This window comes from Cupressus sempervirens, chromosome 8, assembly GCF_028749045.1.
Source record: "Cupressus sempervirens isolate cs-2001-9-10 chromosome 8, ASM2874904v1, whole genome shotgun sequence".
Classification (NCBI taxonomy): Eukaryota; Viridiplantae; Streptophyta; class Pinopsida; order Cupressales; family Cupressaceae; genus Cupressus; species Cupressus sempervirens.
The window spans coordinates 49,627,315-49,644,757 of record NC_143125.1 but is presented as its reverse complement, the minus strand read 5'-3'; the positions used below and the strand labels follow the sequence as shown (position 1 = coordinate 49,644,757).

General features: G+C 35.0%; 1 pseudogene across 1 annotated transcript; it reads right to left on the bottom strand.

The window, feature by feature from the left end:
- Nucleotides 1-4,171: 4,171 nt before the first annotated feature.
- Nucleotides 4,172-9,399, bottom strand: LOC149541553 (uncharacterized; annotated as a pseudogene). The gene is made up of 6 exons (XR_016355340.1): nt 9,274-9,399; nt 8,637-9,199; nt 6,555-7,786; nt 6,169-6,426; nt 5,115-6,071; nt 4,172-4,965 (listed from the first exon to the last, which is right to left on the bottom strand). The product of XR_016355340.1 is annotated as an uncharacterized LOC149541553 (transcript).
- Between the last annotated feature and the right edge of the window lie 8,044 nt (nt 9,400-17,443).

The following is a 17,443-nucleotide window of genomic DNA, read 5'->3' as shown; positions in this document are numbered from 1 at the left end:
TGCTTTTAGACATTTTCAAACTCCACTTTTTTCACATTGCCACTTTTTGGCACACCATGATCTTGCACATACCCAGCTAGTCACTAATAATTAGTTTCCTAAACAAATGACGAAATGAATGGTTAATAATTTTTCAATCATATTAATGCATTCATTAACTTTTCAATAACTTTTAGTACTCATTGATAGAGATTTTTTCCTATCAATACATCATTATCATTTAAACTCCTTGAATGCCCTCTGAAATGATATTGCACTAGAAATGAACTCAAAATCACCCCAATCTACACTCAAACCCTTTAAAATCTATCTCTATTAAGCTTCTGAAGAAAATAAAAGCCCTCCATGCACTCAAAAGAAAACTCCAAGTCTATTAATGCATATAAAAAATATTAACTATTAATTAGGTGTTTTATAGTATCACCATATAATTGTTATTAATTATAGTAATGCCATGTAATAACCATCTTTATAAAATATAATACTATATTATTATCATTACATTAAATGTAATTTAGTATTTAGTTAATACTGAGAACCACTATTTAATAAATATTTAACCTTAAAATAAAATGATTTAATAATAAAAATAACAAATATTAATTATTTAAGTTATAAATTTGTAGAAGGCATTTCCCTATATAAGATAGATGAGATGATTGAATACATCAATAGATGGGAGTGTTCAAAAGCCTAGGATGACCATCCAATACATCATGGTTGTTTGTTGCATCATCACTTCTATATTGGTCAACTATAATACAATGAGGTAGTATCTTGTTACCATTAATTTGGGTGGTTGGTGTCACACAAGAAACTTTTTCATTCATATTTTTGTCTCTTCTCTCAAAGTGGTAATGACAAATACACATGAACAATTTTTCCTATACGCACACTAGCAATCTTGAGGATCATATTTCTCAATCAAAAATCTCAAAAAAACCTCACTTGAAATTCCAAAAACTTATTTGAGCTCTTCCCATTACAATTCAATGGTGTTTTGTGCCCACACCCACACCACCAATCCTTAAATTCCTATGTCTAAGCATCCAATGGGTTCTCTAGGTTGATACCCACAAACTAGACACTATTATTTATTATGTATATATATTTTTTATGTGTAAGTCTTATATCCTCCATTTTCTAATATTGATATAATCCAATATAATCATTAATATAATATTTTTCATGTGGATGATCACATGTTTCATTTGTTCTATCATTAGGAAAGTTTGCAATTACAAAAAAAATGTAATGATTACATATATTTTCTAACACACTAATTATTTATTATAATTATCAATATTATTCAATTAAAATACCAAAGAAGGTAAAATATTGAAGGGAAACTACTCTAGGTTTAGTCAGCAGCACGAGCCCCAACCAAGAAAACTAACCCACCATCCTATTGATTTCTTGACCCCTTCTAGAATTTTTTGAGAGTCCCCCTTTCCTTTAGATCATCCTAAAACCCCTAAGGTTCTTCCCACTCTTCTGTCCCTTCTAAATTTTATTTTATTCTTCTTCATATTTTTGTTGTCTACCACTGTCCATTCAACCTCTTCAAATAGATCACCATCAGAGTCTCCCTCTTTTCCCAACCTAGGATGAGGGGAAGAAATCCTACTAGTAGACAATTTCATAGGACCGAGGCCCTCAGTAGCTCCCCCAAGAGAAGTTGGTCAAGGAATAACCACAAAAATACACAAGTTTACTCCAATCGCCTGGTTTGGGCCTAAAGGGCTAATAACCTCTAAACTTCTAGAAGAGGTGATATGGGAGGCACTTGTTGAATTATCAAGATTTTTTTGTTGGGTTAGGGTTAACAGAGATTCATCGCCCCCCTTTGATGATTCTGTAGACATCAAGGGAATCCTCTAATTCTCAAAAACATGGGGCTCGACACCAAAGTCACCCAGAGAAATTTGGGAGTGAAGGTTTATCACCTAATCCTTAGAAGTCAAGCCTTGGGGATTATAAATCCCTACCTCCACCAAAGGACCATCACCCTAGGTCTCATCTTACCTTGAAGATATCATATCTAGATTCCCATCCCTATTTTTTGGGTGCTTAAGTAGTGCCACTTTTTTAACCAAGGGAGGAGCACAAGTCACCTCTACATGCCCAAAACTTTTACATCTTTTGCAGAACAAATATGCTTTCTCATAGTACACAGGTTGAACGTTGGACCCCATTTTAGAATCACTAGTAACCTCTATCAGGATAGCTTTATTCACTATCACACTGACACAAGTCTTGACAAGCAAGAGGTAGGATTTTTTCTAGGCAACATTGTTAACAAATAAAGCAAGACCAACAATACCCTTAAACACCTCATTATTATAGAACTCTAAAAGGAAAACCAAACAACTTAACCCAAGTAGGAGCATGAGAACCCAAGTCAATAGTTGGATCATGTTTGGGTTTCCACTTTCGAATGTTAAGGACATTTCTTGAGTTTTGTCTTAGCATCCAAAGCCCTATTAGTAAGAACATTAGTTAGATCATCATGATAGACAAAGGAGGAAAAAAAAAACCATTAACCAAGGCATTAATTTTAATGCTACCTTTTAAAGACCAAGTAGATGCTGCCCAACACCTTATCTTTTCAACTTAAGGTCTGTGTGGGGTGAATTTGGTTAGAAGCGTGATCCCTAGATCTTTAACCATTTCATCAATAATCTTATCAAGAACATAGATAGTATGACTTGAGAAAAAAAGTTACTATGTAAAAAGATGACACCCTTACCTATCTCACATTGCACATTTATCATCATTTATCCTATTTTTTCAATGACCAATGCAAATAAAACCCCTAAAACATCTTAATGTGTTGGTTAAAACACACCCACAAATTAAAATAGAGGAGCCAAAAGTAATAGATCTCCAAAAAATTGAACTTAAGCTACAATAATTAAGGTAAAGCAAAAAAGTTAGAGTGAGATTAATCCTAGAATAAAGGAATTTCTCTGGTAAATTCATGGAAAGTTTAGAAGTTTTATTGGAGGGTGAAATATTTTGTTCCTTAACAAAAATATAACTCTTAGTGCATCTACAGGATGAAGATTTTACTGGAAGACAAATTCTATTATTTGATGGTGCTCCAATTTTGGACGATAAAGACAGAGACATGATCATTGACATTGGTAGACATGACAGTAATATTTTTCAGTATAGAGCCTTAACATGCATCAATTAATTTGGGTAGCAATTAAATTTACCTAAAAATATCTGTCTACAAGTAAAATTCATTATAAAAGATAAGCCTTCATAGCAGTACAAATAAGTTATCTAGAAAGTTCACTATTTATGACATCGTGTTTAAAAGTGTTCATAGCATGTGGTTTTCAAAAGCATTGCCTAGTAATCTGAACATGCACAAGACACCCTAGCCATGCATTTAGAGATTGTAATGCATAGCACTATTTCCTTCTCAATTTTGTGAGTAGTTAAATAAAAAGACTATTGGAAAAAAACAAGAGATCCAATAGTAAAGGCAAGCTTAAAATTTGATAAGTTTTGTTTAATTAAGAATTTTACAATATCATAGTATAAATAACAATGTTTTCTAATTGGGAAATTAACAAGGAGGCATCTAATTAAAAAGAATTGAGTAAAAACTATAGTCTTCATCTATAGATAGGCACGACTAATAAAAGATTGGTATTCAAATTTCCAAATCTATGAGATAAGATATTTTAAAATATAAATATGATTAAAAGGGAATGGGCAACTCATTATTTTGTAGTAGTTGATTGAATTTAATAAACATACAAGCCTAATATCATGCACAAGTATTAGAAATATCACACTAATAGTTTAAAACAAAAGAAAATTATCTTTGATCTTAAACTTTTAAAAAGTTTTCTTTAAAAATCTTTTTCACTACAAACTCTCTAGTAATTTATTTGACTTATTCACACAACTTTAACTTATGTTATTGACTTCATTTATCTATATTTTATTAATTTAACTTATCTTTCAACATATTTTTACAATATTTTTCAACTTCACTCAAATCTATCACAATTTTAAAATATACTATATAAAAAAATATTAAATAAAAAATATTGATTTTATTATTATTCTTTGCTCTCTAAGCTTTTATATAAAAAAAACAAATGTTAATATTTTTTAAATATATATATAAAAAATTGAAATATTAACAATATCAATCAAAAATATCAGTTAGATCTTACTTTCATTATCATTATAACCATCATCACCACCACTATAATCACCACCATCATCTACATAATCCACGAAATCGTCATAATCAGCCAAATCAACCTTTGACCAACCATCAGCCGTCTTCCAACTGCCTGCCAACTCAACCTTCGTCGAATTGCTTCCCAAATCAGCCTCGTTAAAATGACGAGGATTAACAAAGTTATAGCGCTGCATATCTTCAGAATATCCGCAATTGTAAACGCAGAGCTGAGCAAATAAGCTACGCAATATTGGGAGTGTTTTGCTTTCCTCGCCTTTCTCTACCCCCATAAGAAATGCCTTTTCCGTAGAACAACAATCACCTTGTGTAATATTGTGCATCCAGGTCTCATACTTTGAGAGCCTTTCTTGATCAATTATGCACATGTATATCCAATATCTATAATCAAAACAGAGATTTGCACATCCTAGGCGAGTGCCCTTCTCAAGCACAATCCTGGTCCCATTACAGATGTCGCTCCCTATGCGAGGAGACCCAGAAATCATAGCGCAAAAAATGAATGTGCCAACCGAATGATGGGTTTTCTGAAACGAATCCATCATCCCCTCTACTTTATCTCTGCTATTTCCCTTAAAATTTATTTCACAGAAAACATCCGCCATATACAATATGTCGCTAATTTGATTTACATTAAAATAGGAGATGGCTGATCTCTTCGTGATTCCATCTTCATCTGCAATTAAATCTGACACCGCCGATCTCCCAACTAGAATTGTAACTTCTGACGGAAAAATCTGAAATCACAGTGCCCTCACTAAGTTATTCTCAACATATGTTAAACAGTACTAAATTGTTCTACAAGAATCGCAACAATTCGAGAAAATTTGGAAGAAAATCATGGGCGACAACTGATGAGGAAAAAACACATATCTATGTTCAATACCTGCAACCTTTGAACGCAGCTTATAATAGGACTGTCTGAAATAATGATTTCTTTCAGTCCTTTCAATTCTTCAATACCTCTTATGTTCTGCAGCTTTGGACATCCAGCAATGATAAAGCTCTCCAGCCGTATTAAAAATTCAATGCCTCGTATACTCTGCAGCCTTACACAACGCCCGATGAAAATTCTCTTCAACACCTTCAATTTTTCAAAACAAATTACATCCTGGAGCTGTGCACATTCCTCAATCCAGATTCTCTTCAATCCCTTCAATTGTTCAATAGCTTTTACACTCTTCAGCTCCGGACAGTAAGCAATCCAGACCCTCTTCAGTCCCTTCAATCTTTCAATAGCTGATATATCTTGCAGGCTCCGGCAGCGGCTAACATAGATCTTCTTGAGACAAGAGGCATGCCCAAGATTTGGCAACTCTGTCATAGTTCGGCATAGTTTTATGTGAACTGTTTCAAGATTTAGGAGATCACTGCCCAATACTTTTCTCAACTGTCCACATTTCAACATTACTAGAGATTCTAATGTGGTTAACCCCATTAAATCCACTCCTATTAGATCTTTCATAGAACAAAGCTTAAGAGATTTGAGGGCGGGACAGAACTGTCCATGAATTGAGATCTTACTTGTGCTACATAAACCGCACAAAGATATGGCTTCAAGGCTTCTCATACAAAACCGATCATCAGTTGTCTTTATTCCTCTGTAGCTTAAATCAATTTCCCCTTCAACATTAAACCATTCCAATTGAAAAGTATGCAAATTGGTGAGCTCTTTTACTGATTTTAGTAAGAAGTTCCATTCTAGCCTTGCAGATCCAAAATTTAGGTACAGACTTTCCAGATGTTTGAACATTCGAAACGAACTCACTAGCTCGTTCAAATATTGTTGGCTGGCTATTGAATTCTTCAAGCTGTAATATAGTTCTCTTAACTCGAGTGGAATCTGCAATTTACAATCATTTCGTTTCAAACTAGTAATTTATTCAATGATTATAATCTTTGAAGAACGAACAAATTACTGATGCTAATAAAATATATACCTGGTCATCCCTTTGGCACAATGTCGCAAAAGATTTTTGAAAAAAAATTAAAGTGTGCAAATTTTGAAGAGGAATCCATTCAGGTATAAACATATCACATCCATCAGACTCAAGTTGAAGCCATTGTAAACCAGTTGATGTCTGTGAGCTCCCCAGAAAAAAGTTCATACGAAAACCATTTTCATAAAAAAAGCTACAACTTCTGAATTTGCACGCAGTGAGGGCGTTTTTGAAATCCTTGATGTTGCTCAGTCCAATCTGAATTTTAAAAAAAACTAATAATTAGAGAATGCTCATTCTAAGTTACGAATAAATATACTTACAACTTAAAGAAAACAAACGATTTGTGGCAAGGAGCATGAATTTAAGCCCACAAGAAAACATACAAGATCTCGATGAGGCCATGGCCGATGACGACGAGTCATTTCATTATCTGCCATTTCTCTCCCCATCCACCGATGACGACGACGAGTCATTTTATTATCTGCCATTTGACGACGAGTCATTTCATTATCTGCCATTTGACGACGAGTCATTTCATTATCTGCCATTTCTCTCCCCAAGTCACGGAGGTGGTCATGCATCCTCAAAGTATATTTTGGCGTATAATGGCATTTTATATCGTCATGGGAAATCTGATCAAAAGAAGTTTGCACTTGAACAAGGCACTTGTCCTTGAGGGTCTGAAGTGCATGTTCGGCTCTCCACCCGGAGGCCTTCCATATACTCACGGCCGTGCTCACATCTTCCCCTATGAAGAAGCACGCTATATCCATGAATATCTGCTTTTGATCCTCTTCCAGAGCATCATAGCTTATTTTAAGCCTGTCTTTTATGTCTTTGTCTAGTCTTGCCTTAACAACATCTAATTGTAACTTCCAGTATGCCTTGTCACTACCAAAGACATGTCCGCCCATTACTTGAAGAGCAAGGGGTAATCCTCCACACACTTGGACAAAGCTGTTTACCAAATTTTCAAATCCTCTTTTACAAGATTGTGTATGAAACGCATGCCAGCAGAAGAGCTCTCTGCTATGTTCTCGATTCATTTCTTGCATCTTATAACGGACTCACTCCGGCCTTTATAAGAAGCCTCTCATCACGGGTTGTGACAATCACCAAACTATTCAAATTGAGGGCATCTATGGGTATTAGGGCATCTAACTGCTTCTGATTATCAACATCATCTATAATTAAAAGAAACCTTGATTCGCCATTTTTTCGAAGGTTGTCTTCAATAAGGGCGATCCCTTCTTCCATACTAACAAATATTTGATGATTTCCAGGAAACAGATCATAGATAAGCTGATTTTGCAGAGAAGTCAATTTACCTTGGACATCACTTTCCCGCACATCGAACAAACAAGTTGAGCTGCTGAATTCTGAATGTTTGCGATTGAACAAATCTTTGGCGAGGGTTGTCTTGCCAGACCCTCCCATTCCAAAGATACCACTTATTTTATCTCTCATCTCCCCATTTCTCTGGCAATGGCTGTGAAAATCTTTCACGAGGTCATCGAGCCCCACAGCATATTTTGCAACTTTAAGAGGGATTTTCCTCTTCTGTTTTTCTTTAACGACGGCCGACACAACATCATTGCACAGCTTATTTGGATCGCTGAAAAGAGGAAAAGCAAAAGGATTAAAAAGCTGCTAAAATGAGCTTGTAAATAAATGGTTTTCTTAATTTATAAAATTCAAAAGCTTTTTATTAAACCAGGGGCCTCAGTTTTTCTCTTAAATATTCTAAAAATTTTTAGTAATGGATACTTTTGATTAAGAACATGGAGCGTAGAAAACCAATACATGGTAAGAATGATACGTATAAAAAGACAATAAAAAGGAGAGGAGAACCGTATAGGTATTGAAGTTACAACATAATCAAACCTAACTTCTAAAGTTAGAGCGGAAGCAATTTTTATATAGATTCTATTATTATCATTTCTGAATTTAATTGTGTAATATTTTAATCTCAAATACATTCATCTCTGGCATCTGGTGTTCTGTAATTCTGCATACAGCCGTCTCTGTTCCGATCAAAGACGAGTGGTGCGGAGTGAACTTGACGAGCCATAGATCCACAAAATTCTCGTGTCTACTCACCAAAGCAAATAAGGAATTCATAAACAACCCACAAATTGTACCCTTTAAATAACGGATTTCTGAGGAGCGAAATAAATCTCCACACCAACTTAGCCAACAGAGCTTCAATTAAACTCTAAACATCTTTAATCCCTAACCCGTCCATCTTCTCTCCTTGCGCAGATTTTATTGCAGATTAACAAAGATTATGTAAAATGATCTCCTAAAACTTTCCAGAGAGTTTCTAGACTTAATAAGCCAACAATTCCCTTGGGGATGAAAAGTAAGCTAAAACAAGAAATGGGAAACCATTTATAGACCGAGTATACTAGTTTTTAGAAAGAAAATTTAACAAAATTTATAAAAATGATATGAGGATGCCTTACATATTCTGTCCGCTTAGTTCGTAGCCCTTGAGCCATGAAACGTTCTCCAAGCAATCTTTCCACTGTTGAATGTCGTGATGAGGATATCTGCCCCTCTCTTCATGTTTGGAAAATGCATCTGCAACTCCTCCTTTGATGTGGCGGAAGTCTGAAGGATCAACATGGTAAAACAGGGGAATAATTCTGGCCTTCGTTTGAAACATGAAAGAAAGCTCAGCTAAGCACCAAGCAGACTCCGCATAACGGGGAGATAAGATGGCAATGTGTACAGTGGCGGAGGATACGGCATTCTTTATGGCAGAAGGGAAATAATCTCCCAGTTCAGTCTCTTCAGAATCTAGATATGCAGTGATCCCAGCTTGCTGCAGAGAATCGTAGAGCTGTCGAGCGAGCGTTGTTTTGACGTCTGGGCCTCGATGATTGATGAATACGTCAAACTGTTTTGCGGTCAAGGAGGACTTGATCTTTTCCTTGGGAGTTTGAAGTACCAAGAATGGATCGCGTTTTTGTTGTCCTCCTCGGCCAGATGTCGAAGTGGAAGCCATTAACACAAAATTGATTCTCTGCTGAGAAAGAAAGTGATCATCAGCCAAGAATAAAAATCATGAGTAAGAGGAGAGAGGGGGAGTCAATATACTTGGTCTGTGCGTTATTCCAAGTTACTGCGTTGCAAACAAGCTACCCACGCAAAGGGCAAAACTAGTCGCTGTGTTTCCACGGTGTTGCATATGAACAAATTAAAAAATGACAAAAGACAAAATCGGTTCTTCCTGGAGAGAAGAGGGCAACCATAAACTAATGACCGATCGAGTCGACAAAAGTCAAAAAAATCGTATGTTGCTTCCACGTTATTACATGCAATTTGAAATCAGACGGCCAGTCAACGAACGAAAAGTAGTTGCGCGTGTTTGAATTTGTGACTAGCTATATATGTATATGTTTAAGCGCTTAAACAAGGCTACATGAATGTTCGAGGAAGATATGTTTTCGCATTTTCAGGTCGCAGACGTCTACTATTTGAAAGTAATAATGACCCAACGGTCACATCTACCAGTCAACAATTTTGAAGAGAGAAGAAAGATTATCTGAAAAAGGCGGTGTATCAATTTGTTTTTACGACTTTACAATAGTAATTTTATAAACCGTGCGTGTGACAAACAAATGACAAAACTGGTATGAAGGACTAAATCGGTCGTCTAGTTAACAAGGACAAAAAGTGCTTGCTGTGTTAGGAAGAGTGTGCCTCACTAAATATCAAAGAAAAATTATTGTTGTTAAAAAGGTTTGTATTTTCTACAAAGACCATACACTAGCACTTGTACCTGCCAGTCCAAGATTACATCAATTAATTGCAGAGAATTAGGCGTATACGAAGCATTGGAATATTAGAGATGATAATCATAACATATATTACTGGAATTGCACATGGAAGTACGATTTGAGGTAATTACTTCTCTGTTACTCTTAGTGATTCATACAACATCAAAATTCAACTTCATAACTTTGAGTCCAATATGTTTATGTAATGGAGCACTGCAAAAACACAAATCACAAATAATGTATTCTATACAAAACATTATATCTTAATGCTAAAAAGATTTGGTGCTTCACAATTCTTATAAATATTGAGAATCAAACTCCTAATCTATATTTAATGAATAACCCAATCGTACGTTCTTCACATTCCTAGTAAATCTAACTATTATAATAGCAAATCATAAATCCTGTTATGTACGGCTCCAATATTCCTATCACAAATGTTATGTCTCACAAAATTTTGTTAGTATTTTTTATTAGAATAGAATGACCAATTTTTACACAAGTGCATCCAGAAGATAGTTTTTTTTCTGGAAGCATAGAGAACAATCTATTCCTGCAGTAGCACCAAAGAACAGTTTCTAGATGTTTGTTGATACTGCTCGAAATCCTTCGTAGTTGCATGATTGTTGGGGTAGAGAAGGCAAAACAAAAGTGCAATAAACACATAGTGTTCACTATAAACAAAATAATTGGATTCACCATGATATATCCATAAACTCAAGTTTATTCTAACATTTTTGTCCAAAATCCTAGACATGGAAGTACGAGTTAAACATATGCAAATGACACAATTGTGTTATGTACATAAATGGTGTGTCATGCTACATTTTGTGTAAACAAAATTACTATTACTGGTATTATAAAAGTTGGGCTTATTCGCATTACAGTTGGAGCAGATCTAATTCATTTGCTATAGCCATTGTGTCCTTCATAAGATCAATAGTAGTTGCTCCATCATTGATTTGAGGTCAATTTCCTTCAACAATTTACAATGTCAGATATTAGCTCTACACGATGTTCGCAGATGGGTAAAGAAAAAGGGGGGAAAAACAACATTCACTTGTGTTGCTTATAACAATATCTGGTACATGTCCAATATATGACAGTATTGATCATAGGTACAATATTAAACAAACAACATTGACACACTTTTAGACAAAGGTATAAGGCTTTCTTACTTACTTTGTTTATAGAGATATGATTTGTAGTTCAAGCTTCCTCATTCTTGCATAGGATTGTGTATGGATGGTTATGCATTTTCCCAAGTCTCTCAAAGGTGAATACTAGCTGAAGACGGAGGCCATCTAAGATTTTCTCTCTAGATAAAGCTGTGAATGTTAACCCTTGTCTTTCTATTTTTTCAATGTCGATCGTAGCTTTCTGTAGAGTTAGGCCTTGAGATTTGTGTATTGTCATTCCCCATGCTATTCTAATTGGTACTTGTCTTCTACTTCCTAGAGATACTGGGGTTATTTACACCATCTTGGGGTCAGCCTGATTCCATGGTGTGTTGGTGTAGTTGTCTACTCATGCCACTACATATAATGGTAGATTAGGCGGCTTTGAGCCAAGACTATAAATGATTTCAACTACCTCACCTAGTTCTCCATTCACAAGTCTTGCTTGCATCTAGATGTTTGTCATTAGCATGATTCATTGACCCTTACAAAGTAACACTTGTGTTTCTAGTTGTTCATCATCTATGTAATTATTAGTCGTAGATCTTGTCCTCGTTGCTACACTTAATTCTATTGGGCAATTCATTTGCTTTAGCATCTTCTTGTTATGTTGTTTCACTAAGTCATTAGTGGAGAACAAGTGGGTTGCATTATCAAATTCCTCCCTTTCAAGCAATGTTATTCGTACATGGGCATGTGTCATTAGGAGCCCCCAATCTTGTCATGTTGGTTCTACATTCTATATTTTTCCAATGCCTCATGGAATTGTATTTGTTGGATCGATTCTCCATGTTGGCGGTACAATGTATGCAGGCTTACAATTGTTGTGAAATTTTCTCAAAGTAATCGTGCTCTTGTATGGGCAATGTATACACGTCTATCCATTATAGGGGGTAATTGTGCGAGGTCTCCGACTAAGATTATGGAGAGGCCACCAAAGAAAAGTGGTTGTTCCAAGGAAATGCTTGGTGTTCAACAATAATCTTGGACCTATGAAGCTCATTTCGTCAATTAAGATATATTTTATATTCTGTACCTCTTCTTGAAAGGTTGTTAATGTTTGCCCTTGTAATGGCTACATTTCTTTGATAGGAATGCATAATGCAGAATGTATTGTAGTGGCATGTATGTTGAATGCAACAACGCTCATTGGAGCAAGCATAAGTAGTTGGTTGGATTGTTGTTGTGCATTCTCATTTAATGCAGATCTTATACAACCAATTAGGTAAGATTATCCTATTCTTGTAGTACTTCAAATTATCATATACAATGGTATGCTATAGGGATCTCTATTATGGCTGATAATTGTGTGTAATGCTAACTGTTGTTGACTGGATAATGTATGTGCATGGCTTACATTAGAGAATGGTGTGGTTATGGGCATTGAGCTTTTTTTGGTAAACTCTATAAACTTTGTTGCTATTTGGTGAAGGTTGGGAGCAATTGTAGTTTGGTCCCATTTGTTGCTATTGTCGAAACCACGCCTTCCAAGCATTTCCAGATCATTCAAAGTACTGTTGGATGTTGGTCCTATTTGTGACAGTAGTTTCCATTCATTAATTTCTATAGTAGTACCATTGTTATCATTTTTGTCTTCATCATCTTCTTCATCTTCATTTATTATTGTCTCTGTAGTAAGACATTCAATGTGCCAAACTATGTAGCCTTTCACATTCATTTCTTTCGAGTTTCTTTCAATTGCATCGTTTGTAATGCCAATGTCTTCTTCAATGTGGTAGAAATGTTTATATAGTAGCAGTTCTGTCCCGCAAAATATTTCAAAATTTTCAAAGTCTTGTTCTGGAGTGTTGGAAAAATGAGGATATACACAAGCAATGGCTTGTATTGGTCTTCTTCTCGTTTGGTTGTCTTTGCATCTTGAAGAGTAAGTGAATGACCTTGCATATTCGAGTAACGTTAATGCCTCTAGCTCAGCTGGTCATTTCATGTAGTTATGTATGTAGCTGTCATGCATTTTTGTATCCCTTGTTATTTGATGGAGTACCTTTTTCCCTACATTTAGGGATGTGAAAGGATGACTGTAGTCTACAAGAGGCAGTGTTGTAGCATATGGCATGTTTCCTGTGCCCCAATGTCTCGTTCAAAAATTATCTTTGTCATGAATTTTCTATATGTTGTTAGAGTTGGATTGTCAAGGTCTTGTGTTGCATATATTCTTGATAACATTTTGGTACATGTTTCTGATGTTCTCTCTGCCTTTGTAGCATACTTGGCTATGTACTTGAGGACTAATTCTCTTGAAATAATAGGTTGGCAGTCTATGTTAGCTTGCCATATTTGGAGCATTTGTTGGTTATGTATGTTTAGTTTGTCATCATTTCATGCAGGTTGATACTTTTTATTTCTGACACTATTAGATGCTAGTGTAGATGTGCATTGTTCATTCTAAGTAGCCTTATAATGACATTGCATTATTGTCCCTTTTTTACGAAGAGATGTTGCTTCACTATATTTTGTGTGCCTTTGGACATAATTAACAAGTTCCTCATAGTCATTAGAAGGACCTATGGAGAATTTTTTTTTTGTGTCTAGTAAACCTGGATCGTCATATATCGATCGATATACTGTATTATTTCTTTCATTTGCCTCCCGGGGATTCAACGTGGTTACATATGCATCAAAGAATGTTCTTGCTTTCTCAATTTCTGAGTGATCATTCCAACCAATTTTATCAACATTTGGTGCATTAGGGAGCCAAATGAACCCATGTATATGTCTAGTACCTCTACTCTACCATTCTATTGTATACCAATAATCCTTTGCACCTAGTAGCTTTTGAAGAGCATCTTGTCGAAAGATCTCAAATCATTTGTGTAAGTAGAGTGACATGATGTGTGGGTTGTTTACAACATTTTCTAGACACTCCTTGTTTGATAATGTTCTTGGTGAGGTTTCAACAATGAATAGTCATTGGAGATCTGGCCATTTTGCATCCACTGCACTTAGTGTGAAGAATAGTGAAGGTGGGCCTAGCTGATGAATAAGGGTCTTTAGTTCTAAGCACTACTTATTCCAGTATGGTCTAGTTCCTCGGATTGAGGACCCAAAGTGCATAAGCTCATCTACAAGTTGTGTATTCAGCACATTTTGTAGATGTGCTCAAAGTGTTTCAATACTCACTTGTATATTCTCTTCTACATTCCTCTTCATGAATATAGTTGCAATGCCTTGCGTGCAGTGGCGTAACATGAGATTGTGGATGAAGTATCTAAAACGTGGATGTCTTCCAAATCTTTGTTCATGGAAGTGAACCAAGTGTGATACATACTCACGGAGTTCTACTTCTTTTAGTTGTGGATACATGTGTTGTGCGGCTCTAGTTGGGAAGAGTGTAGGAAATGCCATATCAAGTAGACCTTCAGTATTGTGCTCATTTATTGGGGAGGATTCTATTTCAGGCCAACTGATTGTAGAATCTGTGAGGTTATCAAGCTCCAATGTGTGACGTATTGTATCAAGCTTATATCGTGCATTTGGCATTTTAGTAATGAATGATGATGTGTGAACCCTACTATTTGTGTCTTGGTCTTCATATATATCCATCTCGTTTTCTAGAACTTCACTACTATCTACAGTTTCAATCGTGGTTAAAATCGTTGACACATCTATGCTCTATTTTGATAGTGCGAGTAAGCTTGCTTCATCTATACTCACATCAGCATAGTATGGGTCATATTTAATTTTATATCGTAATGCATCCCTCACATGGCTTCTACTCATGTAGCAGTCATAACATTCTGTTTGGCTATATTTTTTTCGCACAATGAGTAGGTCTAATTTAGCAATTGTTGGGGAAGGATTTTCATAATACTCTTGATGTCTTGTCTAAAATTGATGGTGTGTCCATGGTACTTGTATTGTCCACCAAACAATTGCATCACCTGTATAACTGGGTTGACCCTAGCAATCAACATTTCTTCTATATGTGTTAATCTCTTCAAAACATCGTGTTGCTCTCTTGGGTCCATGTTGTTCAACATTGAGAAATGTTGTAGTCTGCTCTCTAGAGCATCTTTTGCATGTCAGCTACAATGCAGATGTTTGAAGGGCCATGCCTAGGTAGCTTTTATTATAGAGTATGCATATTCATAGAATAGATAGTTCTTCTATTCTCTATTTGAATCTCCATGCTGCAGCTATATTGTTGTCATGGTTACTATGTGCACGCTCATAACTTGTTGACATCTTTCAAGTAGTACATGGTTCAACAAGGATTGGTGATAGAGTTGTTTGGTTGGTAATGTTTTTATTAACATGTTCTCCATTGTTGAATTCCCTACGGCATACATGGTAGCACCTTTTCTTTCTACTTTCTTTGCTTCATTATGTTTGAATATACAAGGAGTGGTACTAAATAAAATTGCTTTTATTTGTACATCTATGGGCCAATAGATCATTCTTGTGGAGAACACAATACTCTCGATCTTTCTTCTTTGCTTCCTCTATTTTGGGTTTAATATGAGGTCTTTGTTTATCTTCATGGCTCAATGGTAGCTCTAATGTAGTATATGGATCAATAGAGGATGACAGAATAATCATTTGGTTGTCAATGTGATCAATAGTTTTTTGTGCTCATGCTCGTTCCATGCGGTGTGCATGTCTACGAGCTAGTATGTTGTCTTTATGAAGAGCATAATATTCACGATCTTTCCTTTGTCGCTCTTTTATTGTAGGTTTAATTTTTTGAATTTGTGGCTTCTTTTCATTGTTTGACATGTCTATTTATTTTATTGCACATGTAAGGCATGAGAGATGCGAATTATTATAAGATTAGCGTGCATTATCTTCTATGACAAGCACATGAAGATGTAATAGAGTATTGAGATTAATGTAGAATGACGGATTCACATTTTAAAACACGTGGAATGCCTAACAAATTGAAATCATTGTAACATAATTGTGTGTTATTTCCTATGAAAATACAGTACTATAAATCTAACTTCATGATTCTTTAAAAGCACATGTAATGCCTGAGAAATCAGAATGATTACAACATTATTGTCCATTATTTTCTATGGAAAGTACATGGAAATGTAATAGTGTATTGAGATTGGTTCAGGTACATGGAAATGTAATAGCATATTGAGATTGGTCCAGCAATGATAGATTCAAATTTTAAAACATATGCAATGCCTAAGAGGTGAAAATGATTGCAACAAATTTGTGTGTTATTTCCTATGAAAATCACATGATGATGTAATAGCGTATTGACATTAGTTCAGAGATAATAGCTTTAGATTGTAGGAGACTCTGGTATTGATTATGTAATCTTGAAAGAAATAAACAAAGCTTTGCAACATAATTGTTGATAGAAATGCAATCTATGATTCCAAATATAAAGAACTAGATATGTTTTTTAAATAAGTGAATGTAGGGTGATCGCAAGAAGTTGGGTCGCAATTTCGCGGAAGTCAGATCCGCAGAATTGTACTTCTCAAAAATGGGTACCCGATTTTTTAAAAATCGGGTACCCATTTCTAAAATTATGCTTCGGGCACCCGACCCGAATTTTAAGAATCGGGTACCCGATATTTAAAAAGGATCGGGTGCCTGAGCCGCTTAACTATCAGGCACCCACCTTTTTAAGAATCGGGTACCCGATTTCTTAAAAATTGGGTACCCGATTTGTAAAACTTTTATAAACCACTTTTTTGGCATTTTAGAGGTCATTTTCATGACCTCAAAAACAAGAGCCCACTTAGAGACGCATACGAGAGCCCGTTTCTCAGCCCTACCGACTACCCCCTTGCTGCTAGTTTTTGATACACAAGTATTTTAATATGTTTTATACTATTTTACTTTTTTTTTTTTCAATTTTCAATTTAATATGTATGTTAATTTATTGTTTTTTCACTTTTCATATGTATGTAAAATTGTAAATTTACATTGTTAATGAACTTAAATATTTAAATTTTTGTATTTGTTAATTAAAATATAGTTTCGTAAATGTTTATTTAAAAAATTACTATTTTAGATGTTTTGAAATGTATTTAATTTATGTATTTATTACAATGTTGAATGATTAGATTAGATGTAAATTTATTTTTTAAATATGTAATTTTACAAATAAATATAACCTCGACCTAAAACCATATAACCTCGACCTTGTTTTAACTATTTAACCTCGACCTTGTTTTAACTATAACCTCAACCTAAATTTATTGTTTAAACTATAATCTCGACCTAACCATATAAATAAAACCCTAAAAATATTATAAAATACTTAATCACATAACAGCCAACCAAGGGATCCAAACAAAAACTTATAGTATTTAAAATGATTTTACT